This window comes from Macaca thibetana, chromosome 6 (genome assembly GCF_024542745.1).
Source record: "Macaca thibetana thibetana isolate TM-01 chromosome 6, ASM2454274v1, whole genome shotgun sequence".
NCBI classification, from domain to species: domain Eukaryota; kingdom Metazoa; phylum Chordata; class Mammalia; order Primates; family Cercopithecidae; genus Macaca; species Macaca thibetana.
Genome location: NC_065583.1, coordinates 475,298 through 503,270, shown reverse-complemented (window position 1 = coordinate 503,270; position 27,973 = coordinate 475,298). Strand labels below are relative to the sequence as shown.

Sequence of the window (27,973 nt, the reverse complement as noted above, 5' to 3'; positions counted from 1 at the left end):
TAAATAAGTAAAACATAAAATAAAAAGAATTAAATTTAAAAACTGTTTCGCACCTGCATTTGGAAAGACTGCATATGTGTTTGTGTAATGTATGAAAACTAAGCTGGCCTCTCCAAAACAGAAAGCCTCGGATCCGTCCTGACCACATTGTGCTCCATAGTCTGACCCTCCGACACCCTACAGGAGTATCTGCTGCTGTCAGTGAGGTCAGCGCCCTTCCCTACCCAGGAAAACCAACGGCCACTGGAGGGCAGCAGAGAGCCACGATCCCAACCAGCCCGGGACAGAAGCAGCTTTTTGTCTGTTTTTCTTTAAGTAACCTGTGCCATCCCGTGGGTCTGAAATAGCCAGAGACGTGGCCGTGCAGACGAATCCAGTGCCGGTGGAGGAGAGATGGGAGCGGGGTGCATTGTACTCCAGCCTCCGACCTGCTGCCCTTGGCAAGGCTGCCAGCCTCTCTGTGCATGGGCGTCCTGATCTGTCACATGGGGGTAATAACAGCATGGACTGCAGGGGGCTGGCGACAGTAAAGAGAGTGAGGTGCGTGGCGGCAGCGCAGGCCAGCCCAGGAGGACCCGGTGGGAGCTCCTACTGACTGCGCAGAGGATTAGCAGTGGCCCCGCTGAGGACAGCCTGGGGGAGGTGCAGGGAAGGGGCTCGTGGGAGGGTGGTGGGAAACACCTGCAGGCAGAGGGTGGGTGTGATTCTGGGGACCTCAAAAGCCACACCCAGAGCCAGGGGGTGCCGCAGGGCAGGGGCTGCAGCGGGGAATTTCCCATGCCTGAGGTCCCCGTGGGTAAGGCCCCCTCCTCAAACCCACAGCCATCCCCAGGCCCAACTTTCAGGGGTGCTGGGAGGTCTGCCTGTCTCCCAAAGACCCACTGTAGTCACTGGCAGACTGGGACCTGCATGAGGGTGACCCAGGAAGGCAGGTCTGGGACTCTCTGGAGAAGGCAACCATGCTCTCAGCAAGCCTGCTCCAGGGCCGTCTGTCTGTGTGGTCCTGAGCTGACACCCGAGGATGACTCCCCACCCTCCACACATGGCAAAGTGCAATAGTAGCACCCTGGCCATGGCACGCTCACAGCCCCACCAGCACAGAACTGCAGGGAGCAGGGGCACACAGGGAGTGGACCAAGGTTTTGGCCTGTGGCAGGCCCTGAGCTCAGAAGGATGCAGGGGCTTTGCCCAAACCCATGCTAGGTGCAGGCTAGGGGGCCGCTCCAGGAGGAGGAAGAGCCCCGGGCGGATGAGGGGAGAGGCTGGTTCTGAATGTGTGGGAGACGCAGCCGGAGCCTGATGACTGAAAAGCAAGTAGAGGCTGTGGCTTCCTACGAGGCAGTGAGGAGGGGGCAGCCCAGACCCAGTGAGATCACACCTAGGATGTCCCCAAGAAACCCTCAGGGGTGGGGGCAGGGTGTGCATCGTCATTGGGGGAGGAGCGGGGCGTGCATCGTCACTGGGGGTGAGGCCAGGATGGGCATGGTCACTGGGGGTGGGCAGCCGTGTGGATGAGCCCAGAGACCAGTGGGGAAAAGGGAGATGTGCCCAAGATTGACATCTAGAGTTGCCCACACCCTCACACACCCAGGTGCCCTGGCACGCACAGCCCTGCTCACACAGACGTGGGAGAGGGAATGACTGAGTGTGCGCACAGCAGGGAACAGATAAATGAATTTAAAGACATAGGATAAGTTTAAAGGCTAAAGAAGGGCCCTGTGCAGGCCAATCCTGAGTGGAAATGAACGCAGGAGTCCAGTTACCCCTGCTGAGAGGGGAAAACTGGTGTTTTAAACTCAGGACCTAGAATCCGGTGATCAGGAGGAAAGAGGTTCCAGATAAGACCCGGATGAGGAACCTCCTCACCCCCTCCTTCCCCCAGAGACTAGAGCAGAGGGGGAGGCCCACAGGCAGCACAGCCTTCAACTCCTGGTTTCCCCAGAAGACGCTGTGGGCATTTGACCAAGTAACCTCTGAAGCCCCCTCCAGGACACTGTGACAATTTATACCAATCTGCACTTTTACTCCTTGAGCTCTCGTCTTTGCGGGCCAGCTCACATGATGACAATGGCTCTTCTGGTCAACTTACCCAGACTCTGTCCTGAGAGGAGTAAGCAGGGCCCAGTCTACCCAGGGCCCTCCCTGTCTTCTGGAACACCCTACGAGTCCTTCTGAGACAGTGGCCAGCTTTGCCCCACCCCAGAGCAGCTGAGCCAGCGGTGGAATGACTCTAATGACAGACAGCTGTGAGCTCCTGCTGTGGCCCAGGCCCAGGGCTCTAGGGGTCAAGGAGTCAGGAAGAAGAGCCGTGCCAGGAGGGATGCCAGTGGGGGGGCGTTTGGGGGTGGGTGCCCCATCTCAGTCACATGGGCCACCTTCTCCACCCGTACTGAAGAACAGCCCAGAAAATGGGCTCTTTATCTTGGCTTCACTCACTCTGCTGAGGGGCGGGATATTCAGCAGAGATCTTAGAAACAGGACGAATCTCAGGGACAGGAAAGCTGGGAGTTTAGAGCCAGCAGGGACCCTTGAGATCATCTCATTCACCCTCATCTTGTTGATGTGAAAACAGGCTGAGATGGGAGTGGCTGGCCCGTGGTCACAGAGCAGGTCCTTAAACTTGCCCTCGGCCTGGGTATGCATCGCCTCCAGAAACACACAACACTGGAAATGAATCCAGATGGCTTTCCAAATGGGCAAAGGCAGCGTCAACCCGGTTTCTCCTCCTGGACGCATTGGAACAACCAGCCAAGCAGCCCCAGAAGATCACTTCCTCCCACCTCCAGCCTACAGGTGACACTTTTGAACCCCCCAGAGCCTCCATTTGCAGTTTGGACTCTGCCTTTCTGTTCACCTGGAGATCTCAGGCCTGAAAAGTCTTGTTATGGTGGAATCGTGTTTCCCTCAAAATTCATCTTAGCACTCCAACCCTCTTTACGTCAAAATGTGACTGTATTTGGACATAGGGCTTTTATAGAGGTGGTCACACTAAAATGAGGTCACTATGGTGGACCCCAATCCAACCTGACTGGTGTCCTTAGAAGAAGAGGAAATGTGGACACACGGGGCCATCATGGGTGCAGGTGCACAGACAAAACACCACGTGTGGACACAGAGAGAAGGCGGCCACCTGCAGGCCAAAAAAAGAAGCCTCCGCAGAAACAATCCTCCTGGTGCCCTGATCTCGGACTCACAGCCTCAGACCTGGGAGAAAACGACCATCTGTTGTCGAAGCCCCAGGCCGGGCTATTTTGTTCTGGAAGCCCTAGGAAACTCCTCCAGACGTCTTCACAGACGGCCCTGGCACTCCCAGGCCCATGCCCAGGGTGAAACCTCCAGGAAACCCAAGCCCAGCGCGAACTCCCAGTCACAGGTGAAGGGCTGCCTGGCTGGCTGCTGCCCACACAGGCTCACAGCTCACAGGGAGCCGGGTCTGAAGCCCCATCCGCTCAGAGGCGCCTTCTCCAGAAAGCCCGAGGGAAGACGCCACCACCGCAGCTCTTCACACCGCTGTCCCTCTCTGAGCTCCAGCCTCACCCCATCCAGCACACAGTGTAACATACGGGTGGGTTTGAGAAAACAGTGGACACCCAGGCTCTCTTCCGTGCTCAGACCAACTCTGAGAGGAGCCGGCCCTCTCCAAGAGCTGGCCCATCCAGGGAGGCGGCGCCTGGAACGGGGTGAGGGCTGCCGCGGGGACAGTACCACCCCCACCCGTGGCCCTGGAGAGGACCAGCAGACAGGGGCAGATCCCGCTCAGCGAGAGGGACTGCGGCGCTGCTCTACTCCCAGGCGCGCCGGGCAGGTCTCCCTGCAGCCGTTTCGAGAATGTGCAGGGGTCCCCTGGCTTCGGGTCATCCGCGGAGGCTCCAGGTCCTCTCCAGGGCGAGCTGCGAGCGAGCTGGGGCGGCGTCTGCCTGGGGGACTCCCGCGAGCGGACTCGCAGGCTCGGGATGTTCCTGGGCGCGACCAGAGGACGCGCTGCCGTTCCCAAGGGATGTCCCCGCTCCGCTGCAGCCCAGAGGCGGTTCCTTGAACCGCTGTTAGACACTTTCCGGTTGCCAAGCCCTGGAAGAAAGCGCGGACACGGGGAAGTCGCGGAGATGCTGCTGCTCCCAAGGCGGGACCGGAGGACGACAAACGGGTGTAGCGCGATCTGCGCTCGCTCCTGGGAGTGGCTGAGACCGGACTGAGCGCGGGCTTTTCCCGAACACAAACCAGAAGCTGAGGCTGCGGCAAACGGGCCCACTATCCAGGTTTGTCTCCTTCCTGCCGCTGCTGGGGGTACGCACGGTCCTCGCCCAGCCTCCTGCTCCGCCCCTGCGGCCCCCGCACCCGCCTTTCCCTTGCAGCTCCGTGCGCCCAGCGCCGCCTCTTCACATCTCCCTGGGCGGAGGCCCCTCTCCATCGCGCAGTGCCGTCCGCCGTTGTCCGCCTGTGCGGCCTCGGTCTTCCCTTCTTCCTCACCCCCACCCTTCCCTTCTGGGGAGAAAGATCCTTCCGTTTTGTTTCCTTCATGCTGTGTCCCCTGGGCCTGGAACTAAGCTGCCTTGGCACAGCTGTAGATCCAGTGAGTTTTTCTTCAGTCTTACCTAGTGCTAGCGCGTGTGTTAATTGCTCTAACCCTCGTCATCCACCTGTAAGAAAGGCGCTGCTCTCACCGCATTCTACAGACAAGGAACTGCCACCTCCAGGGGTTGTGTAACTCGCACCCTGACAGCCAGGGCAGGAGCTCACCACCCCCCAAACACACACACACAGGCGGCCCCTGCAGAGGGCCAGCACATTCAACTCCACGACCCTCCTGCAGCCCCGAGCGCTCCTCAACAGAAGCTTTTGTCTTCTAGATTTAAAAAGACAGCTGTGGAAAATAAAAACCAGTGCCCCCATCTCCTCAAGGACCAGTACTTTGCACATCACACCCAAAGCACAGCAGCACACATTAGTGCCTACTGTAGACGCACAGTATTGGGTGGACGTCCCCGTGTTGACCATAAACTGGATCCTATGACGGATCCTCATTTCGTTTCTGTAACACGCACTTTTCGTTTTTTAAACCCATCCATTGGCAAGGTCTCTATTCCGATAGTTTTGGATTGGATGACTTCCGTCACGCCCCTCCCAGCTTCAGTCTCGCGGTGATCGCTCATCTCCTTCATTTACTTGGCATCTCCTTAAATTTATTCACACCTTGTTTATTTATACAATTACTTTACTTTGATTACAAGCAATACTAGCAAGACCTTCAAGTTTCAAGGTGCAAGTTACCTGCCCTCCAAGGCTGCGGTAAAGCATTATGTAAACATTAATTATACTCTGGGTCACAGGAATCATTTTGCACAATGCAACTGTCACCTGAGCTGATCCCAGGAAATCACTAACTGCCTGTTGCTGTGTTTGGAGGTTTGTTTTTATGGTTTAGCATTCTATAACAGCTTTATTGGGGTACAATTCAATACAATAAAATCCACTCATTGTAAATACACAGATCAATGATTTTTTAGTCACTGCATAGGATTCTGCAACCATCACCACAATCCGCTTTTAAAACAGTTCCGTTACCACAAAGATTTCCAACATGCCCATCTGCAGCCAATCCTGGCTCTCAGCCTCAGCGGTACACAAGAAGTGATCTGCTTTTCCTCTGTTTTCATCTGCCTTTTCTGGAAATATCATATAAATAAACAGTATTAGTGGAATTGCTAGTTTCAAGTTTCACTTTGCTATGCCAAAAATTTAAACATAGGGTTACCATACAATCCATCAATTCCACTCCTAGGTATATATAAAAGAGAGTTTTATATATACCTTTTTGTCACGTAAAAAAATGTACACAAAATATATATGGCATCATTTTTCATTATAGCGAAAAAGTGGAAACAAAGGCTAGGCAAGGTGTCCCATGCCTGTAATCCTAACACTTTGGGAGGCCAAGGTGGGTGGACTGCTGGAGGCCAAGAGTTCCAGACCAGCCTGGGCAACATAGGGACCACGTCTCTATAAAAAATACAAAAATTAGCCAGGTGTGGTAGTGTACACCTATGGTCCCAGCTACTTGTGAGGCTGAGGTGGAAGGATCACTTGAACCAAGGAGGTGGAGATTGTAGTGAGCTATGATGGCTCCTCTGTACTCCAGCCTGGGTGACAAGAGTGAGAATCTGTCTCAAAAAAAAAAAAAAAAAAAAGGAAACAACATAAATGTTCATTCATTGATAAATGGATAAACAAAACATGGCATAATTCATCTAATGCAAACATTTATTAATTTACTTATTTGTTTATTTATTTGGAGACAGGGATTCACTCTGTCATCCAGGTAGCAGTGCCCTGCTGTGATTGCAGCTCACTGCAGCCTTGGACTCCTGGGCCCAAACAATCCTCCTGCCTCAGCCTCCCAACTAGGTGGGACTACAAGCACGCACTACTATGCCCAGCTAACTTTTTTTTTTTTTTTTTTTTTTTTGTAGAGACATGGTCTTGCTATGTTGCACAGACTGGTTTCCAACTCCTGGCCTCAAACAATCCTCCTACCTCAGCCTACCAAAACGCTAGGATTACAGGGGTGAGCCACCATGCCTGGCCTATTTGAAATTTTTAATTGAAAAGCAAAAAATGAACAAAAAGAATTTGGGCCCACATATACTCAGTTATTTGATTTTCACCAAAGGCACCAAAGCAATTCAATGTAGAAATAGTGTCTTTGCAACAATGGGTTCAGGAACAACTGGATATCCATAGGGGAAAGAAATTAACCTTAATCCCAACCTCACACCATAACAAAAAAAATTATATGAAAGAGTTTACACTTAAACATACAAGCTGAAATTTAGAAGTTTCCAGATTAAAAAAACATATGAGAGTCTTTTTTTTTTTTTGAACAGGATCTTGCTCTGTTACCCAGGCTGGAGTGCAGCAGTGAGATCTCTGCTCACTGCAGCCTCCATCTCTCAGGCTCAAGCAATACTCTCACCTCAGCCTCCCAAGTACCTACAGAAACTACAAGTGAACGCCATCACTCCCAGCTAATTTTTGGACGTTCTGTAGAGATGATGTCCCAATGTTGCCCAGACTGGTCTCAACTCATGAGCTCAAACAATTCACACACCTCGCCCTCCCAGAGTTCTGGAATTACAGGTGTGAGCCACCATGCCATGCCAGTTCTTTGTTTTTTGCTTCTTGGGGTTTTCTGTTTGTGTGTTTTTTTTCTTTGTTTGTTTTTAATGGACAAGATATTTAAAGAGATACTTCACACAGTAAGATGAACACATGGGCCATAAACCCATGAAAAAGTGCCCATCTTTTCTTATCAGCTAAATGCAAACTTAAACCATAAGGAATACTACATACCCACAAATGGCTAGAAGTTAAAAAAAAAAATCAATGAAAAGTGCCAAATGTTGCCAAGGGGGTAGCCTTCATAACGCTTGCATACTGTTGGTGGGAGGAAAGTAATCTAAATGTCCAAGAGCAGTGGCTGCTAGGAAAATCTAGAGTTCTACCAAACAATAGAACAATAAAAATGGTGTTTTAGGCTACTTCCTCTTTCATTCCACTCCAATTTCTCTGGACACACAAGCTTCAGCTCTACGCACGAACACGTGGCCTCATATTCCCCAAGCAGCTTCTTCTGAATGTCTCTTCTCTTTGAAAATGGTGGGTGCCAGCGCGCCCCTGCTGTTCAACCCCCATACCCACTGTCGCCGGGACATCCTCTCTCAGGACTCTCGTGCCCACTTATGCCACCACATTGCACATGAAAACTTCCTTTTCTCGTTTCTTTCTTTTCTCTCTTTCGAGATAAGGTCTTGCTCTGTCGCCCAGGCTGGAGTGCAGTGCTGCAATCATAGCTCAGTGCAGTCTCGACCTCCTGGGCTCCAGCTATCCTGCCGCCTCAGCCTTCCAGGTGCTGAAATATCTTTGTGTGTGTGCTCATGCTCATTAATAAAGCTCGAAGGGACGCATGGAGGAAGCTCTGAATTACGATGAGGAAATAAAAAACGGCCCTGTGTGGTGGGTCATTACGATGGCACACGAAAGCCAAGCAGGTTTCCGTAGTGTAGTGGTTATCACGTTCGCCTCACACGCGAAAGGTCCCCGGTTCGAAACCGGGCGGAAACACTTCCTTCTATTTTTTACCTCATTACTTCAAACGTATTACACTTAGGACTAGCCTACAACACTCCACCACTATCTCCACCTGGTTAAGGAGAAAAGGCTATACAGGGTATTTATACCGTTGCCTTTCCACCTCAACCACTGGAACCTGGGAAGAACTGAACCCACCTCACTTGCTGTGAACACCAGGTCCGAGGAACTCCCTACAAAGCCCGTCCACTGGACGGCTGCGCGCTGCCAAATGGAATCCAGATCCCGAGCAAGCGTGGGGCCCGAGGAAAGTTCCAACGAATCCTCCTTTTGTAACCTATGGGGGGACAAAAATGGACAAACCACGCCAAGCTGGCAGCGGTGGGATTCGAACCCACGCCTCCGAAGAGACTGGAGCCTTAATCCAGCGCCTTAGACCGCTCGGCCACGCTACTTCCCCCTGGAACGCATTTACGTATTTTCCTGCTTTATACAATATCCCCAGAGTCCCCGGGCCTACAAGGCCTTAGGGCGAATCCACAGGGCGTTCCAGAACCACCGCCATCCGGCAGGATTCGCTGGGCCAGAGGCACCAGCTGAGAAACTACTCCACCAGCGCCCTGGCAGAGAAGATTCGCGACGCGCAGGCCTCGGGATCTGCTTTGGGGACCACTCAGAAAGTCACCCACATCGGCCCTCTTTGGAGAGGTGGCGTGAGAGGAGGGGAAGCCTTCTGCACTCTTACTTTAAAAAAAGATAAAAAGAAATAAACCAGGGCAGACCCCGTCAGTCGGGCGGCCGCGTAGTTCTGCAGCCTCCGTGCCGCAGTCCACAGGCAGCAGCTCAGAGGGCGCGCCTCGGGGGAGAGCCACGGCCCGCGGGGTCCACGGCCCTGTTTGCGGGAGTGCGGCGCCCGCTGTGCCCGGATCCGCCCCGGCCCGGGGCTCCGGCCCGCCGTCCATCCGCGCAGCGGACCGGGAGCAGTCTCGCCGCGCACGGCCCCGCCGGGCTCAGTTCTGGACTCGCGCTTCCGCCGCCCCCGCCTGGCTCCCAGTTTCTTTCAGCCTCGGGCCGAACCGACCTTGTCCCCGGAATCTCCGCCTCCTCCTCGCGCCCCCTCCCCTCCGCCCGGTGCTTTGCTCTCCCCTTTCTTGGCTCGCCCGCGGCTGGCGGAGGAGAGGGGAGGGGAGGGGAGGGGAGGGGAGGGGAGGGGAGAGGAGAGGAGAGGAGAGGAGAGGAGGGGGGAGGGGAGGGGAGGGGAGGGGAAGGGGAGGGGAGGGGAGGGGAGGGGAGGGGAGGGGAGGGGAGAGGAGAGGACCCCAGGGCCGAAGCGCCCCGGGGGACGGAGGTCGACCCGGTTTTCCAGCCGCTGCCCCGGCGGGAGTTCCGCGGGTCCCACGCGGCCACCTCCAGCCCCGCGCCTTCAGCGCCGACTTCACGAGCAACCTGAGCCCGCTGGAGGACAGCGAGGGCTTCCGCGATCGCCGGGACGCCGCCCCGGGGACTGTGCGGGGACCTCCAGGGCCCGAGGCGGGCGGCCTTCTCTCCTCGCCGCCGCAGCACCCACACGGGACCCCGCCACCGCCGGGCCGCTCGCGGGGCAGCAGCGCAGGAGCAGCTCGTCCCATCGCAACGCGGGGCGCGACCTGTCCCACGCCGACCTCAGCACCAGGCAGTCCAGGGCTCGGCGGAGAAGCGGCTCGCGCTGTGGCAGATCTGCGAGTGGATGGTCAAGAGCGTGCCCTGCTTCACGGATGAGGGCGACAGCAACAGCTCTGCGGGCCGGAGGAATTCACGTCCTCATCTTCTGTTCCTACGCAGCAAGTTGACTGGCGCGCAGAACGAAGGAACTGGAAAAAGTGCTCGGTGGATGCTCGATCCAGAGGGCGGCAAGAATGGGAGATGTCTTAGGACAAGAGCTGCATCCACGGACAGCAACAGCAAATGCGCTCAGAGCCTAAGCCGAGATGCCACGAAAAAAGCACCCCTGTAGTCTAGCGGGGCGGGGTGGGGGCCGGTGCCGAGGACAGCCCTGGACCCCAATTTTCCAAAAGGCCTGCAAGCCCTGGCTCTCACGGCAATGATGACTTTGATAGCTGGAGTACATTTCGCCCTCGAACTAGCTCAAATGCTAGTACTATTACTGGGAGACTTTCACCTATTATAACCAAAGGGGAAGATCTTAGAGATGGGGCTGTGCATTCTGTGGGGTACCGGTCATCTTCGGCAAAGATGGCCCCTACTCCACCCCGTATGTCTGAGAAAAGCAATCCCAAAACATGGAAAAGGTTTGGATAATCTCAACCTTCTCTGAGTACTGACATCATTAACTGTGTGGACCCAGTTCGCCCCTGGCTCCATGATGCAGCAGACGCCATGCTACTCATTTGTGCCACCAAACACCAGTGTGAATTCGCCCAGCCAAACTACAAAAAAATAGACGTAGTGCCAGTCCAACATGAGCCCTTTGCCCCAGATGCCTGTGCAAACGCTCCAGGACCACAAATCAAGTTGTGGAGCTGTGAGTCCGTGTAGCTGTGCAGCGGGACTCCTGGAGGAGTTGCTGACTCCTGACTCTCCTCCCCATAATGACATTATTGATGGGGGCCAGCCCCTCCACACCTGTGGATATTTCTGTCAGGTAGGACAAGAGACTGACAAAAGAAATAAGACAGAGACAAAGTATAGAGAAAGAAAAGTGGGCCCAGGTGTGGGTGTTTCTCGTCAGGTGGGATGAGAGACTGAGAAAAGAAATAAAACACAGAGACAAAGTATAGAGAAAGAAAAGTGGGCCCAGGGGACCGGCACTCAGCCTACAGAGGACCAGGGGCGCTGGCACTGGTCTCTTAGTACCCTCAGTATTTATTGATCACTATCTCTACTATCTCAGCGAGGGGGATGTGGCAGGACTATAGGGTAATTGTGGGGAGAGGGTCAACAGGAAAACATGCGGGCAAAGGCCTCTGTGTCATAAATAAGTTTAAGGAAAGGTGCTGTGCCTCCATGTGCACGTAGACCAGATTTATGTCTGACTTTACACAAATATCTCAGTGCAGTAAAGAGCAGTATTGCCACCAGCATGTCTCACCTCCAGTCATAAGGCGGTTTTCTCCTATCTAAGTAAATAGAATGTACAATCAGGTTTTACACCAGGACATTCCATTTCCAGGGACGAGCAGGAGACAGATGCCTTTCTCTTGTCTCAACTGCAAAGAGGCCTTCCTCTTTCACTCATCCTCCTCAGCACAGACCCTTTACAGGTGTCGGGCTGGGAGACAGTCAGGTCTTTCCCTTCCCACGAGGCCATATCTCAGGCTGTCTCAGTGGGGAGAAACCTCAGACAATACCCAGACTTTCTTGGGCAGAGGTCCCTGTGGCCTTCCGCAGTGCATTGTGTCCCTGGGTACTGGAGACTGGAGAATGGTGATGACTTTTACCAAGCATACTGCCTGCAAACACATTTTTAACAAAGCACATCCTGCACAGCCCTACAGCCCCTAAACCTTGAGTCAACACAGCACATGTCTCTGCGGGCACAGGGTTGGGGCTAGGGTTACAGATTAACAGCATCTCAAGGCAGAATAATTTTTCTTAGTACAGAACAAAATGGAGTTTCTTATGTCTTCCGTTTTCTACATAGACACAGTAACAGTCTGATCTCTCTTTCCTTCCCCACAAGCATGACACCAGCAGATCCTGGGGTAGCCCAACCCAACAGCCAGGTTCTGGGCTGATGGTGATGGGCCTTCATTCAGTCATGTCGACCTATGGCAGCCAGGCATCTCACAACAAAATGATGCCTCCCAGCTCCCATACCCACCCTGGACACGCTCAGTAGACATCTGCAGGTGATGGCCGTGCCCTGCCTCACATGGGAAACATCAAGCCCCACACCTCAGGTATGAACCACCTGACCCCAGAGGAGACACCTTTACCAGTGCCTCTGCCCCACCCCATGCAGACGAGTGCCCTGGGCGCTACTCCTCCGTGAGCAGCTGCAGTGGCTATGGCAGAATGGGCCTCCTCCACCAGGGGAGGCTCCCAAGTGACTTGGACGGCATGCTCACTGAGCACTGGGATTGTGACGTGGAATCCAAGTCTTCATCTGGAATGACCTTATGGATGGAGACACTGAATTTTAACCTCCACAATGTGTTGCCCAACCAAAGCGCCCTGCACAGTGTCCAGAGGAGGCCACATAGCTGGGTGTCAGGCTGAGAATTAGCGACCAGGCTACGCTTAAAAGTACTTCAGATTGGCCGGGTGCGGTGGCTCGCGCCTGTAATCCCAGCACTTTGGGAGGCTGAGGCGGGTGGATCACGTGGTCAGGAGATCAAGACCACCCTGGCCAACATTGTGAAACCCCGTCTCTACTAAAAATACAAAACTAAACTGGACATGGTGGTGGGTGCCTGTAGTCCCAGCTACTTGGGAGACTGAGGCAGGAGAATTGCTTGAACCAGGGAGTCAGAGGTTGCAGTGAGCCGAGATTGCACCACCACTCGATCCAGCCTGGGCGACAGAGTGAGACTCTGTCTCAAAAAAAAAAAAAAAAAAAAAAAAAGAAAGAAAGAAAAAGAAAAAAAACTTCCACAAAAATGTTTACAGTATAATTCTTCATGATAACCAATAAGTGGAAACAAAGGCTGGCAGTGGCTCAGGCCTGTAATTCCAGCACTTTGGGCGGCCAAGGCAGATGGACTGCTTGAAGTCAGGAGTTTGCGACCAGGTTAGGCAACATGACAAAACCCTGTCTCTATAAAAAATACAAAAATTATGGCCGGACACGGTGGCTCCTGCTTGTAATCCCAGCACTTTGGGAGGCCGAGGCAGGCGGATCACAAGGTCAGGAGATCGAGACCATCCTGGCTAACACGCAGTGAAACAAAAAAATTAGCCGGGCATGGTGACGGGCACCTGTAGTCCCAGCTACTTGGGAGGCTGAGGCTGGAGAATGGTGTGAACCCGGTAGGCAGAGGTTGCAGTGAGCCAAGATCAGCCACTGCACTCCAGCCTGGGCAATGGAGCAAGACTCTGTCTCAAAAAAAAAAAAAAAAAAATTAGCCAGGCATGGTGGTGTCCCCCTGTGGTCTCAGCTACTTGGGAGGCTAAATTGGGAAGCTAACTTGAACCCAGTAGGTGGAGGTTGCGATGAGCCAAGATTGTGTCACTGCAGCCTGGGGCACAGAGTGAGAACTTGTCTCAAAAAAAAAAAAAAAAAAAAAAGAAAGAAACAACTTAAATTTCCATGAATTAATGAAGGGATCAATAAAATGCAGTATATTCACACAAAGCTAAACTTTTTTTTTTTTTTTGAGACAGGGCCTCACCCTGTTTCCCAGGCTGGAGTGCAGTGCTGTGATCACAGTTCACTGCAACCTTGATCTCCTGGACTCAAGCAATCTCCCTGCCTCAGCCTCCCAAGTAGCTCATACTACAGGTGTGAGCTGCCACACATGGCTAATATTATAAAATTTTTTGATAGAGACAGGGGTCTCCCTATGTTGCACAGGCTGGTCTTGAACTCCTGGGCTCAAGGGATCCTCCTACCTTGGCATCCCTAAGTGCTGGGATTAAAAGTGTGAGACACCACACCTGGTCAACAATGCAATATTACTAAGCCATAAAAAAGAATGAAATATTAGTATGTGGTACAATATAAATGAACCTCAAAAATAGTATGCTAAGTGAAAGAAGCCATATATGAAAAGCCCTGTATTATATGATTCAGTTTATATGAGATGTCCAGAGTAGGCAAATCCATAGAGACAGAAAGTAGATTACCAGGGGCTGGGGAGAGGAAAAGTGAGGAATGATGGCTAATGGACTTGGGGCTTCTTTTGGGGGTGATTAGAATGTTCTGGAATTAGCTGCTGGTAATGACTGCACATTATTGAACATGCTTTTATTTTATTTTACTTTATTCATTTATTTTTTGAGACAAGGTCTGGCCCTATTGTCCAGGCTGGAGTGCCATGGCACCATCTCAGTTCACTGCAGCCTCGACCTCCTGGGCTCAAGTAATCTTCCCCTCAGCCTCCCAAGTAGCTGGGACTACAGTCACATACCACTACGTCCTGCTACTTTTTCTATTTTTTGTAGAGATGGGGTTTTGCGGCCGGGCGTGGTGGCTCAAGCCTGTAATCCCAGCACTTTGGGAGGCCAAGACGGGCGGATCACGAGGTCAGGAGATCGAGACCATCCTGGCGAACACAGTGAAACCCCGTCTCTACTAAAAAAATACAAAAAACTAGCCGGGCGTGGTGGCGGGCGCCTGTAGTCCCAGCTACTTGGGAGGCTGAGGCAGGAGAATGGCGTGAACCCGGGAGGCGGAGCTTGCAGTGAGCTGAGATCCAGCCACAGCACTCCAGCCTGGGCGACAGAGCGAGACTCCGTCTCAACAAAAAAAAAAAAAAAAAAAAAAAAAAAGAGATGGGGTTTTGCCATGTTGCCCAGGCTGGCCTCAAACTTCTGAGCTCAAGCGACCTGCCCTTCTTGGCCTCCCAAAGTGCTGGGATTACAGGCGTGAGTCACTGTACCTGGCCAAATTGTACACTTTTAAAGGTGAATTTTATGATACATGAATTATATCTCAACTTTAAAAATAATGTGCAGAAAAAAAAAAAACCACACTGCTGCATGTAACAACATGAACAAATATAAAAATATAACATTAGCAGAATGAATCAAGACACCAAAAACTACATAGGGGTTATTCTATTTATGTGAAGCTCAAAAACGAATGTAGGTGTGAGAAGTCAAAAGCGTGGCTGCGTTTAAGAAGAGCAGGATACTGACCGAGGGAACACCAGGGGTGGTTCTGCGGCGCTGGGAATGTTCTATTTGTTGATCTGGGTGGTGGCTGCATGGGTGCATTCATGGCATGTTTTACTTCAGTAAAAAGTATATTAAACTATCAAGAGAATACAATCAACTGGCCAGAAATGTAAGGTTTGTTTCTGTGCTCTCAATTCTGTTCCACTGGTCTATGTGCCTATCTTTATGCCAATACCATTCATCTTGATTACTGTAGCTTTATTTATTTATTTATTTATTTATTTATTTAGATAGAGATGGATTCTCGCTCTGTTACCCAGGCTGGAGTGCAGTGGTGCGATCTCGGCTCACTGCAAGCTCCACCTCCCGGGTTCACGCCATTCTCCTGCCTCAGCCTCCTGAGTAGCTGGGACTACAGGCTCCCACCACCACGCCTGGCTAATTTTTTGTATTTTTAGTAGAGGCGGGGTTTCACTATGTTAGCCAGGATGGTCTCGATCTCCTGACCTCGTGATCCACCCGCCTTGGCCTCCCAAAGTGCTGGGATTACAGGTGTGAGCCACTGCTCACACCCAGCTAATTTTTGTAATTTTAGTAGAGACAGCGTTTCATCATGTTGGTCAGCCTGGTGTTGAACTTCTGACCTCAAGTGATCCACCTGCCTCAGCCTCCAAATTGTTGGGATAACAGGCGTGAGCCACCATGCCTAGCCAATTATTATTATTATTAGTATTATCATCATCATTATTATTATTTCTAGAGACGAGGTCGCCCTATGTTGTTCAGGCTGGCCTCGAGCTCCTAGGTTCAAACGATCCTCCTGCCTTAGCCTCCCATAGTGCTGAGATTATAGGCGTGAGCCACCACAACTAGCTGATCTTCTTTATTTTAATAATGTTTTATAGGCCGAGCACAGTAGCCTTTTTTTTTTTTTTTAACTAAAAATACCAAAATTAGCTGGGCATGGTAACCAGTGCCTATAATTTCAGCTACTTGGGAGGCTGAGGCAGGAGAATCGCTTAAACCCAGGAGTCAGAGGTTGCAGTGAGCTGACATCACACCACTGCACTCCAAAAAATGTTTTATAATTTTCAGAATACAAGGCCCACACTGCTTTTTAAAATATTTATTTATTTATTTATTTAAATTGTTATAATTTTTTTTTCGAGACGGAGTTTCGCTCTTGTTGCCCAGGCTGGAATGCAGTGGCATGATCTCGGCTCACCACAACCTCCGCCTCCCTGGTTCAAGTGATTCTCCTGCCTCAGCCTCCCAAGTAGCTGGGACTACAGGTGCACACTACCATGCCCAGCTAATTTTGTATTTTTACTAGAGAGGGGTTTCTCCATGTTGGCCGGGCTGGTCTCAAACTCCCGACCGCAGGTAATCTGCCCGCCTCAGCCTCCCAAAGTGCTGGGATTACAGGTGTGAGCCACCACGCCCAGCCTAAATATCTATTTCTAAGTATTTTTTTAATTTTCGATACTATAGTGAATGGAATTGTTTACCTAATTTCATTCTTGAATTATTGCTAGTTTAAAGAAATACAATTTCAAAGTAACAAAACTAGTTACTGGTAGGTAAAAAAAAATTAAAGAAAGAAAGAAAAGAGGCTGAGCGCAGTGGCTCACACTGTAATCCCAGCACTTTGGGAGGCTGAAGAGGGCGGATCACGAGGTTAGGAGATCGAGACCATCCTGGCCAACACGGTGAAACCCTGTCTCTACTAAAATACAAAAAAATTATCCAGGCGTGGTGGCAGGCGCCTGTAATCCCATTTACTCGGGGGCTGAGGCAGGGGAATCGCTTGAACCCAGGAGATGGAGGTTGCAGTGAGCTGAGATTGCGCCACTGCACTCCAGCCTGGCGACAGAGCAAGACTCCTTCTCAAAAATTAAAAAAAAAGAAAAGAAATACAATTAATTTTTGTATATTGATTTTGTATCCTCCATTCTTGCTAAATTTATTTATTATACCTAATAGGGTTGTAGTTTTCTTTGGTTTGGTTTTGTTTGTTGTTGTTGCTTGGGTTTTTTGTTTGTTTCTTTGTTTTTGAGACAGGGACTCTCTCTGTCACCCAGGCCTGGAGTGCAGTAGCAGGATCATAGCTCTCTGCAGTCTTGACTTCCTGGGCTCAAGGGATCCTCTCACCTCAACCTCCCCAGTAGCTGGGGCTATGGGCACGTGCCATCACGCCCAACTGATTTTTTTTTTTTTTTTTGTAGATACAAGGTCTCACTATGTTGGCCAGGCTGGTCTGAAACTCCTGGGCTCGGCTGGGCATGGTGGCTCACGACTGTAATCCCAGCACTTCGGGAGGCCGAGGCAGATGAATCACAAGGTCAAGAGATCGAGACCATCCTGGCCAACATGGTGAAACCCCGTCTCTACTAAAATACAAAAATTAGCTGGGTGTGGTGGCACATGCCTCTCGTCCCAGCTACTTGGGAGGCTGAGACAGGAGAATTGCTTGAACCCGGGAGGCAGAGGTTGCAGTGAGCCGAGATCAAGCCATTGCACTCCAACCTGGGTGACAAGAGCAAAACTCCATGTCCCCCCAAAAAAAAGAATTCGGGGAGTTCATAAAGTGAAAGCAAGGTTATTAAGAAAATAATGGAGGCTGGGCGCAGTGGCTCATGCCTGTAATCCCAGCACTTTGGGAGGTCGAGGCGGGTAGATCACGAGGTCAGGAGATTAAGACCAGCCTGGCTAACACGGTGAAACCCTGTCTCTACTGAAAATGCAAAAAATTAGCCGGATGTGGTGGCGGGCGCCTATAGTCCCAGCTACTTGGGAGTCTGAGGCAGGAGAATGGTGTGAACCCGGGAGGCGGAGCTTGTAGTGAGCCAAGATCGCACCACTGCACTCCAGCCTGGGCGACTGAGCCAGACTCTGTCTCAAAAAAAAAAAAAAACTTCTAGAGGAAAAGACATAAAACATCAATAAGAAATTCTACAATTATTAGAAACAGTGTAGAAACCACAAAGGGTGGCAGTCATGCATTGCAGGGGACACCAGTGAGTTTCCACCTCGGTGAGCCAAGGAAACTCCCGAGCAGACACAGAGGCACGAAAAGCAGCATCTACTCCTTACCGGGCGTCAGTCACAGCCCCACTACTCCCTCAAATGCTTGATCTGGTGCCAACTTATTCTAAAGAGGAAAAAGATTTTCTTCAAACAGAGGGAAGACAAACAATAAAGGAAGGATGGATAAAGTTACCAGATGGAGGAATAGCTGTGCCACAGCTGCTAGGAGCCACAGTCGTGCTGGCTGTACATGAAACTACCCATCTAGGCCAAGAATCACTCGAAAAGCTGTTAGGCCGGTATTTCTACATCTCACACTTGCCAGCGTTTGCTAAAACTGTGGCGCAGCAATGCGTTACCTGTCGACAGCACGATGCAAAGCAAGGCCCGTCTGTGCCTCCCGGCATACCAGCCTATGGAGCAGCTCCTTTTGAAGATCTTCAGGTGGACTTCACAGAGATGCCTAAATGCGGAGGTAACAAGTATTTACTCGTTCTAGTGTGTACTTACTCTGGGTGGGTGGAGGCTTATCCAACATGAACTGAAAAAGTTCGTGAAGTAACCCGTGTGCTTCTTGGAGATCTCATCCCTAGGTTTAGACTGCCCCTAGGAATCGGCTCAGATAATAGGCCGGCATTTGTGGCTGACTTGGCACAGAAGACAGCAAAGGTATTAGTAATCACATGGAAGTTACATGCCGCTTATCGACCTCAGAGTTCGGGGAAGGTGGAGCGAATGAATTGAACTATCAAAAATAGTCTAGGGAAAGTATGTCAGGAGACAGGATTAAAATGGCTACAAGCCCTTCCTATAGTATTGTTTAAAATTAGGTGTACCCCCTCTAAGAAAACAGGATACTCCCCCTATGAAATTGTGTATCATAGGCCTCCTCCTATGCTGCGAGGACTTCCGGGTACTCCCCAAGAGTTAAGTGAGATTGAATTACAGCGGCAGCTACAGGCCTTGGGGAAAATTGCCCAGACTATCTCAACTTGGGTAAATGAGAGGTGCCCAGTCAGCTTATTCTCCCCAGTTCACCCTTTTTCTCCAGGTGACCGTGTGTGGATCTAGGACTGGAACGTGGCTCCATTGCGGCCACGGTGGAGGGGACCCCAGACCGTTATCCTGACCACTCCCACAGCGGTAAAGGTGGAAGGAATCCCAGCCTGGATTTGCCACAGCCGCGTGAAGCCCGCAGCCACTGAGACCTAGGAGGCCAAACCAAGCCTGGACAATCCCTGCAAAGTGACCCTGAGGAAAACGACAAGCCCTGCTCCAGTCAGACCCGGAAGCTGATTGGTCTACGCACGGCTGAAGCATGAGGAAAATCGTCTTGGGACTTATTTTCCTTATAACATGGACTTGTGTGTTAAAAGCTTCCACTGCTTCTTCCCACACAGAGCACTGCCTTCAGTGCATACATCAGGTCACTGAGGTTAGACAATCTTTTTATTTTGTAGCCATTATGAATGCCTAGGAATTCCAAAGGCAACCTGTCTGTATAATAACACCCAGTACAAGGTATGTGATCCGGGAAGTGACCAGCCCGATGTGTGCTATGACCCCTCTGAACCTTCCATGATCACAGTCGTTGAAATAAGACTAAGGACTAGTCCTTTCCTAAACGACACAAGTAAAGTAATAGGTAAAACAGAAGAAAGGGGGGTCCCCAAAAATGTAACCTTAAAATCTGATGCCTGTGACGCTGTTAATAGTAAGCAATATGGAAAAGGATGCGGTTCTCTAGACCAGGAAAAAAGTTACACAGCAGCAAATAAGTATGTCTGTCAAGAATTATATTTATGTGACATGTGTCAGTACTGGTCTTGTGTCATTTAGGCTACCTGGAAAGAAGATGAAAAAGATCCAGTTTGGCTCCAGAAAGGACAAGCCAGCCGCAACCCTTTAGAACTGGTAATCACAAACCCCACAGGCCCAAAATGGAATAAAGGAAAATACATAACATTAGGCATTGATGAAAAAAGACTAGATCCTAGTGTAAGCCTCCTAATAAAAGGAGATGTTCAAAGACGCTCCCCAGAACCAGTATTTCAGACTTTCTATGATGAACTAAATGTGCCAGGACCTGAGATTCCAGGAAAAACTAAAAATTTGTTTTTGCAATTAGCCAAGCATGTAGCCCAGTCTCTAAAAGTCACTTCATGTTATGTTTGTGGAGGAACTGTAATGCGAGATCACTGGCCATGGGAAGCCCGAGAATTTAGTTCCTACAGACCCAGTTCCTGATGAGTTCCCTGCCCAAAAGAACCACCCTGACAATTTTTAGGTTCTAAAAACCTCAATCATTGGACACTATTGCATAGCTAGAGAAGGGAAGGGATTCACTCATCCTGTAGGACAGCTGAGTTGTCTTAGGCAAAAGCTGTATAATGGTACCGCAAAAACAGTTACATGGTGGAGTTCCAATTACACAGAAAGAAATCCATTCAGTAAATTTCCAAAGTTGCAGACTGTTGGGGCCCACCCAGAATTCCACCGGGACTGGACTGCCCCCACCGGGTTTTACTGGATATGTGGACACAGAGCTTATGCTAAGCTGCCTGCTCAGTGGACAGGTAGCTGTGTAATTGGCACCATTAAGCCATCTTTGTTCTTACTGCCCATAAAAACAGGTGAACTTCTAGGCTTCCCAGTTTATGCTTCCCGCGAAAAACGAAGCATAGCCAAAGGTGATTAGAAAGATGATGAATGACCCCCAGAAAGAATCATACAATACTATAGACCCGCCACTTAGACACAAGATGGCTCATGGGGATATCAGACCCCATCTATATGCTCAACGAGTCATACAGTTACAAGCTGTTTTAGAAATTATTAGTAATAAAACCAGTCAAGCCTTGACTGTTCTTGCCTGGCAAGAAACTCTGATGAGAAATGCTATCTATCAAAATAGACTAGCTCTTGACTACTTGCTAGCAGCTGAAGGAGGAGTTTGTAGAAAAGCCAACCTTACTAATTGTTGTCTACACATAGATGATCAGGGGCAGGTAGTTGAGGATATGTTAAAGATATAGCAAAACTGGCACATGTACCCATGCAAGTGTGGCATGGACTTAATCCAGGAGCCATGTTTAGAAATTGGTTCCCAGCAATAGGAGGATTTAAAATTCTTATAATAGGAGTAATAATAATAATAGGAACCTGCTTACTGCTCCCTTGTCTGATACCTGTACTTCTCCAGATGATAAAAATCTTTGTCGCTACTTTAGTTCACCAAAATGCTTCAGCACCAGCATACTATATAAATCACTGTCAATCTGTTGCACAGGGAAACATAAATAATAAAAATAAGAGTGAGAACTCCTACTAATAAAATGAGTGAAAGTCTCAAAGGGGGGAAATGAGAAAAGAGAAAGACCCTCTCACATTGTTTTATATTGTTTTATCCTCAGTACCTGTTCTTAGGGGGGAAAAAAAAAAAAAAAAGAAGAAGAAGAACAATAAAGTAAAACCAAAGACAGGCAGCCCGAAACCAGGCCCAGGTCTGCCTGGCCTAAACCCAGTAGTTAAAAATCAACTCATGACTTAGAAACTGATGTTCCTAACATTGTATAGAAGAACATTGTGAAACTCCCTGCCCTGTTCCGTTTCTCTCTGACCACCGGTGCATGCAGCCCCTGTCACATACCCCCTGCTTGTTCAAATCAATCACGACCCTTTCATGTGAAATCTTTAGTGCTGTGAGCCCTTAAAAGAGACAGAAATTGTGCACTCGGGGAGCTCGGATTTTAAGACAGTAGCTTGCGGATGCTCCCAGCTGAATAAAGCCCTTCCTTCTACAACTCGGGTCTGAGAGGTTTTGTCTGCGGCCCGTCCTGCTACAGTTCAACATGGAGGCTCCATCTTCCCTTTTTTTTTTTTTTGTCACCACCTGTAAAGAAACAGGCAACATGGCCCGGGCCAGGTAGAGAACCATCTGCATAATAAAAGATTGGGGTTGGGGACAGACAGCTTTTCCCGCCCTATGAAAATGACAGCTAGCCCTGACCAGTTTTTCTGGCCTTACCCAAATAAAACACCTGATCCGACCAATCTTTGGGCCCTATGTAAATCAGGCACCGCCTCCTCAAACTCTTCTGTAAAACCTGCTGCATTTCACCACAAAACCGGCAACCCATTTCTCCCAGACCCGGGTCTGCTACCGAGAGCGCTTCTCCTCTTCCTGTCGCCGATTAAACTTCAGCTCTAACGCCCACCCTTTATGTATCTGCAGTCTATTTTTCCACGGCCATCAGACAACGGGTATTTACCCCAGACAATGACACTTAAGTAATTTTTCGACACTTTCCGGAGGTAATTTGCCTATGCGTACCTTTAAAAGTTACAGAATTGGGCCGGGTGTGGTGGCTCACGCCTGTAATCCCATCACTTTGGGAGGCGGAGGCGGGCGTGTCATGAGGTCAGGAGTTCAAGACCAGCCTGGCCAAGATGGTAAAACCCCGTCTCTACTACAAATATAAAAATTAGCCAGGCGTGGTGGCGGGCGCCCGTAATCCCAGCTACTTGGGAGGCTGAGGCAGGGGAATTGCTTCAACCCGGGAGGCGGAGGTTGCAGTGAGCCGAGATCACGGCCACTGTACTCCAGTCTGGCAACAGATTGAGACTCTGTCTCAAAAAAAAGAGAAAGTTACAGAATTGGCCGGGCGCGGTGACTTGCGCCTGTAATCCTAGCAGTTTGTAAGGCCGAGGGAAGAGGAGTTTGAGATCAACCTGAGCAATATTGCGAAACGCGTCTTTACAAAATAATACCAAAATTAGCCAGGCGTGGTGGTACGCACCCATGGTTCTAGCTGCTCCGGAGGCTGAGGTGGGAGAGTCGCTGGAGCCCAGGAGGTCGAGACTGCAGTGAGCTGTGTTTGTGCCACTACACTCCAACCTGGGTGACAGAGCAAGACCCTGTTTGAAAAATAAATAAATACGTAAATAAATAAGGAAATAAATAAATAACATTGCTCATAGAGCTGAGTAGGGTGGCACACGCCTGTATTGCAGCTACTCAGGAGGCTGAGGCGGGAGGATGGATCAAGCCCAGGAGGTTGAGCCCAGCTTGGGCTAAATTGCATAAACCAACCCCCCCACCCCCTCCTAAAAAAAAAAAAAAATATATATATATATATATATATATATATGACAAATAAGTTAAAGAATCCATGAAAATAGTCTAAAAAGCTTTAAAACAAAAAGCAATATACGTGGCATGGTTGAGGGTGCTTTTTATGTTCTTAAAGCTCATTTACTTTACTTTTTCTTCTTGGGTGTGTCTAATTATTCCATAGTGAGCACATGTTAATGAAAAAGGTTTAGTGTCTAAACATACAAATAGGAAATCCTCCGGAACTGAAAGAGCAGGCTGGAGGGGACCGAACAGAGCCTGGCACGTGCTCCGGGAGCACCTCGGGGGCTGAGCGCTGGTAGACAGTGCCTCTGTCTCCCAGTCCCCCTGGTGAAACACAACGGCGTGCCCACCGCGTGCCCACCTAGCCTGAGGATGCCAAGTGGACACAGGAAGCCACCGTGGCCACACAGCAATGATGAAGGACAGGAACCCCCCCATACCATCCCAGGAGCTTCTTTCAACAAGTTACAAATAAGTAAGGAACTTGGAAAGCCTGTTCTGCTGGGAGACTCTATCTATTTGGTTCTCAGGCCTGTAACTGTCATAGGGAGAACTCAAAGGTGGGCCCCAAGATTCCCACCCAGGGCACACGCCCTGTAGGCCACCTGCCTCTGAGTGAACGTGACGGCATGTCACTCCCACAACCATGCCACATTTTACGGAACAACGGATTGTGCAGCTGTGATTGAGGTTCCTGGTCAGTTGATTTTGATAAATCAAAAGGGAAATTAGTCTGGGTGGGCCTGACTTAATCAGGTGAGGCCTTTAAAAGAAGGTGGAGTTCCAGAAACACTGTGCACCGCTGGCCTCAAGGAAAGGGGCCTCTGGTTGCTGAGAGTGGCCCTCAGCTGACAGCCAGCAAGCAAACGGGAGATTTCAGTCCCACAGCAACAAAGAAATGCATTTTGTCAACAAGCAGGGAGGCTGGAAGAGAATCCCCTGCCTCAGATGAGACTGCAGCAATGGCCAACATTGTGAGGTCACCTGCTGCGGTATCAGTAGAAAACCTTGCTAACTTGCACAAAAAGCGAGATAATAAATCCATGCTGTCTTAAGACACTAACTGTGTGGTAATTTGTTACATACCAGTAAAATCTAAAACAATAGCCTTTCCAACTAAGAAAGTCATGTTTTAAGAAACAATTTTCATACAAATATAGCTGTACTGTGTCAAGATTTTATATGTACAGAAATCTTAAGTGAGCATGGAATTGAATACACTTGGCTTGTGCACATGCACAAACACACATGTGCTCTATCACCCAGATAGAGCATTGCAAAAAGTTTCCTCATGTCCCTTGCAAGTCAGTATCTGCACCTCCTCCTCCCAAGTGACAGGATTTTAACTTCTGTCAGCATAGATAGTTTGGCTCGTGCGTGAACGTCATATGTGGGATCAATAGAATGCAGACGGTTGGTGTCTGGCTGCATTTGCTCAATATTGATGTCCGTGAAATCCATCCATGCTGTTTGCAGCAGTAAGCTCATTATCAGTGTTATAATTATCCCATGTAAGACTATATACATAATAAAAAATAAAATAATAAAATAAGATAAGACTATATACCATTTTATTTATCCAGTGCAAAGATGGTGGGCATTTGGCCTGTTTCCAGAGGCGAGTTATTATGAATGAAGTTACTAAGAATGTTTCTGCTCGTGACTCATAAAGTCAATACATACTTTCAGTTTGTTGCCTGTTTTGTTGTTGTTGTTGGGGTTTTTTGTTTGTTTTGTTTTTCTTTGGTTGGTTTTGGTACAGGATCTTGCTCTGTCACCTCGGCTGGAGTGCAGTGGGGCGATCTCGGCTCACTGCAGCCTCTGCCTCCCAGGCTCAGCCTCCTGAGTAGCGGAGTAGCTGGTCACACACCATCATGCCCGGCTAATGTTTACATCTTTTGTAGAGACAGGGTTTTGCCATGTTGCTCAGGCTGGGGGTTTTTGTTTGTTTTTCTTTCTTTTTTTTTTTTTTTTTTTTTTTTTTGAGATGGAGTCTGGCTCAGTCGCTCAGGCTGGAGTGCAGTGGCGCGATCTCGGCTCACTGCAATCTCCACCTCCCGGGGTCACGCCATTCTCTTGGCTCAGCCTCCGGAGTAGCTGGGACCACAGGCGCCACCACGCCCGGCTAATTTTTTGTATTTTTTAGTAAAGACGGGGTTTCACCATGTTAGCCAGGATGGTCTCGATCTCCTGACCTCGTGATCCGCCCTCCTCAGCCTCCCAAAGTGCTGGGATTACAGGCGTGAGCCACGGCGCCCGGCCTGTTTGTTTTTCTTTAGGTTTTTATTGTATTTTGTTTTTCATTGTATTTGTTTTTGATTTTTTGAAGTGAGAGAGTGGAAGTCTACCCCTGCTGTGGAGCGCATTCCCCAAAGGGGGCCGGCAGGGGTGGCTTTATGAGTGGCCTTCCTAAAGCAGATGCTGTGGCCTGGGCTTTGAGAATCCCGTGTCAGGGCGCTGGTGGAGCCATTTTCCAGCCAGTGACTTTGGCGGAGCGGATCCTGCCTTGGTTCTCCCTGTGGATTCGCCCCAACTCCCTGTTGGCCCAGGGCCCTTGGCATGCTTTATAACTGAAGGAAATTATGTAAATACGTTGTATCGGAGAGGTAGCGTGGCCGAGCGGTCTAAGGCGCTGGATTAAGGCTCCAGTCTCTTCGGGGGCGTGGGTTCGAATCCCACCGCTGCCAGACTGTGGTACTTTTGTCACTTTTGTCCCCTATGAAAGGGGTAATGGGCCACACACATACTCGGGATGCGGGGTTCCATTTGGCAGCGTGCAGCTGTGGAGTAGATGGGCCCTGTGCCGAGCTTGTCTACAGCAAGTGAAAGTGGATTGGGTTCTTCACAGATGCAGGTGATTGAGGATGGGAAGCAAAAGCGTAGATGCCCTCTTCTCTTTGTGCCGCTGTAACCAGGTGAACATACTAGTGGGGTCTTCTAGTTTAGTCTCCAGTGTAATAAGAGTGTGTAATGAGATAAAAACCGCTTCGGGGCTGGGCGCGGTGGTTCACGCCTGTAATCCCAGCACTTTGGGAGGCCGAGGCGGGCGGATCACCTGAGGTTCGGAGTTCGAGACCAGCCATGACCAACATGGAGAAACCCTGTCTTTACTAAAAATACAAAATTAGCCGGGCGTGGTGGAGCGTGCCTGTAATCCCAGCTACTCCGGAGGCTGAGGCAGGAAAATGGCTTGAACCGGGGAAGCGGAGGTTGCTGTGAGCCGAGATCACGCCATTGCACTCCAGCCTGGGCAACAAGAGCGAAACCCCGTCTCAAAAAGAAAAAAACAAAAACCCACTTCGGGTTGTTTCCGCCCGGTTTCGAACCGGGGACCTTTCGCGTGTTAGGCGAACGTGATAACCACTACACTACGGAAACCCACACTTCAATTGGCCGCCATAATATTGTCCACTAACAACTACACTCCGGGTATGTTCGACAACTGTTCCCTAGCTGTGAAAGGAGAGCCCCACAACCCGCAAAAGCATACACTCGCGTACAGGTCTGTGCCCAAAGTCTTACCAGCAACTGTTGCTTCCGGGACGGCTCGCTTAGTCTCCTATCCACGATTCTTCCCAATCCCTAGCACTCCCGGAAATCTTGGTGATGCCACCGCTGGACACCGTTCGGGATCAAAACTGTCAAAGTAACACAAAATTTAGTTGAAATGAAAAAAGCTGGCTCATCCAGGATCTGAACAAGAAGAAATTTAGTTGAAATGAAAAAAACAAAAACTGGGCTCGTCCGGGATTTGAACCCGGGACCTCTCGCACCCAAAGCGAGAATCATACCCCTAGACCAACGAGCCGGCTGTTAACAAACGTACTGAATATTTCCAAGATTGTGTTCTTCATGGATCAATTCACCGAAAAGGCGGATTTCTTTCTGGCAGCTTGAAACCATTCTCAAAAGTCTTACAGTCTCCCAAGCCCAACCTGTCCCCGCTGCCCATCTCCGCGTCTGCCGCTAATTCTCAGCCGCCGGTAGCTCCACACAGGGTAAACGCTCCGTATGCCCTGTCTCCTCTGGTCTCCTGGAATCCGAGTGAGCGCCTCCCTGCTGGATCCACTCGAGTAGCAGGCAGGGGCGTCCATCCGTTCTGCAGCCTGGGCGCCCCTTCCCAAGGGAGTTCAAGAAAGGTGCAAATCTTGAGGCCCAGGCGCAGGACGCAGAGGTTGGCAGAGCCGGAGGGCTCGGGAGAGAGCGCAGTGCTGGGAGGGAACGCCGAACCAGTTGGGTGAGGAGCCCCGAGAAGCGGCTCTTAGCGTTTTATGAAAAGATAATAAGCAGTACATACCCATTTGCAAAATGTTCAGGAAATGTAGGAAAGTGTAAGGCAGAAACGACCGATGACCGGGAACTCTGTCTTCTCGTGGTGACTTTGGCCACCGGGTTGTCGCACAGCTAGGAGGCTGGACCCACGCGCGCGCGCTCCCGCGGTGCAGGGCCGGGGGTCCTGGCTCACAGCCCTCGCCGCCCTCAGGGCAAGCCTGGGCGGGCGCGCTCCTCTGTGCTCGCCTCGACCTACTCTCGCCCTGCGCGCTTTAATTGCACTGGTTTATTTAGTAGTAAAAATAGCGATACGGATTTCCTGCTGTAAAATTCGCGATAATCTACTCAGAGCTGAGCCACAGGTTTATTTTTGTGTCACCAGCAGAGACATTTCCTACACTGCTATAAAACAGCGTGGGATGGTGGTTAAGCGACTCCGAGGAAACAATGCCCCTGTTTCCATTCGCACTCCCGGCGATCTTGCTCCGCCGTCTGCGAGCGCCGCTGCACTCGCCCTTCCTCTCTGCCTCTCCACGCTGGACTCTCCTGGTGCCGTGGCTGGCTTTCGGCTCTTCCCACAGTGAACATTTCGGGTGAACCGACCCGCCCCAAGGGTCTGCCCCACCCGGCATAGCTCTCCCTTGTCCCAAGCCTCGCACCCGCGCCTCCACCAGC

The 27,973-nt window shown here is 50.3% G+C and overlaps 2 long non-coding RNA genes, 5 other non-coding genes and 1 pseudogene across 7 annotated transcripts; 4 read left to right on the top strand and 4 right to left on the bottom strand.

Moving 5' to 3' along the window:
* The first annotated feature begins 8,045 nt into the window (after positions 1–8,045).
* TRNAV-CAC (transfer RNA valine (anticodon CAC)) lies at positions 8,046–8,118 on the top strand. The gene has a single exon. It is a non-coding gene; the product is annotated as a tRNA-Val (tRNA).
* A 340-nt stretch (positions 8,119–8,458) lies between these two features.
* On the bottom strand, positions 8,459–8,540 carry TRNAL-AAG (transfer RNA leucine (anticodon AAG)). The gene has a single exon. It is a non-coding gene; the product is annotated as a tRNA-Leu (tRNA).
* A 1,092-nt stretch (positions 8,541–9,632) lies between these two features.
* On the top strand, positions 9,633–13,116 carry LOC126957040 (forkhead box protein O1-like; annotated as a pseudogene).
* A 4,741-nt stretch (positions 13,117–17,857) lies between these two features.
* LOC126957117 (uncharacterized) lies at positions 17,858–27,559 on the bottom strand. Its single transcript, XR_007726655.1, has 4 exons — positions 27,324–27,559; positions 26,549–26,664; positions 22,689–22,806; positions 17,858–18,352 (listed from the first exon to the last, which is right to left on the bottom strand). It is a non-coding gene; the product is annotated as an uncharacterized LOC126957117 (long non-coding RNA).
* LOC126957118 (uncharacterized) lies at positions 18,268–21,354 on the top strand. The gene is made up of 2 exons (XR_007726656.1): positions 18,268–18,364; positions 18,941–21,354. It is a non-coding gene; the product is annotated as an uncharacterized LOC126957118 (long non-coding RNA).
* Positions 25,632–25,713, top strand: TRNAL-AAG (transfer RNA leucine (anticodon AAG)). The gene has a single exon. It is a non-coding gene; the product is annotated as a tRNA-Leu (tRNA).
* TRNAV-AAC (transfer RNA valine (anticodon AAC)) lies at positions 26,332–26,404 on the bottom strand. Its single transcript has one exon. It is a non-coding gene; the product is annotated as a tRNA-Val (tRNA).
* On the bottom strand, positions 26,763–26,834 carry TRNAP-UGG (transfer RNA proline (anticodon UGG)). The gene has a single exon. It is a non-coding gene; the product is annotated as a tRNA-Pro (tRNA).
* Positions 27,560–27,973: the final 414 nt, after the last annotated feature.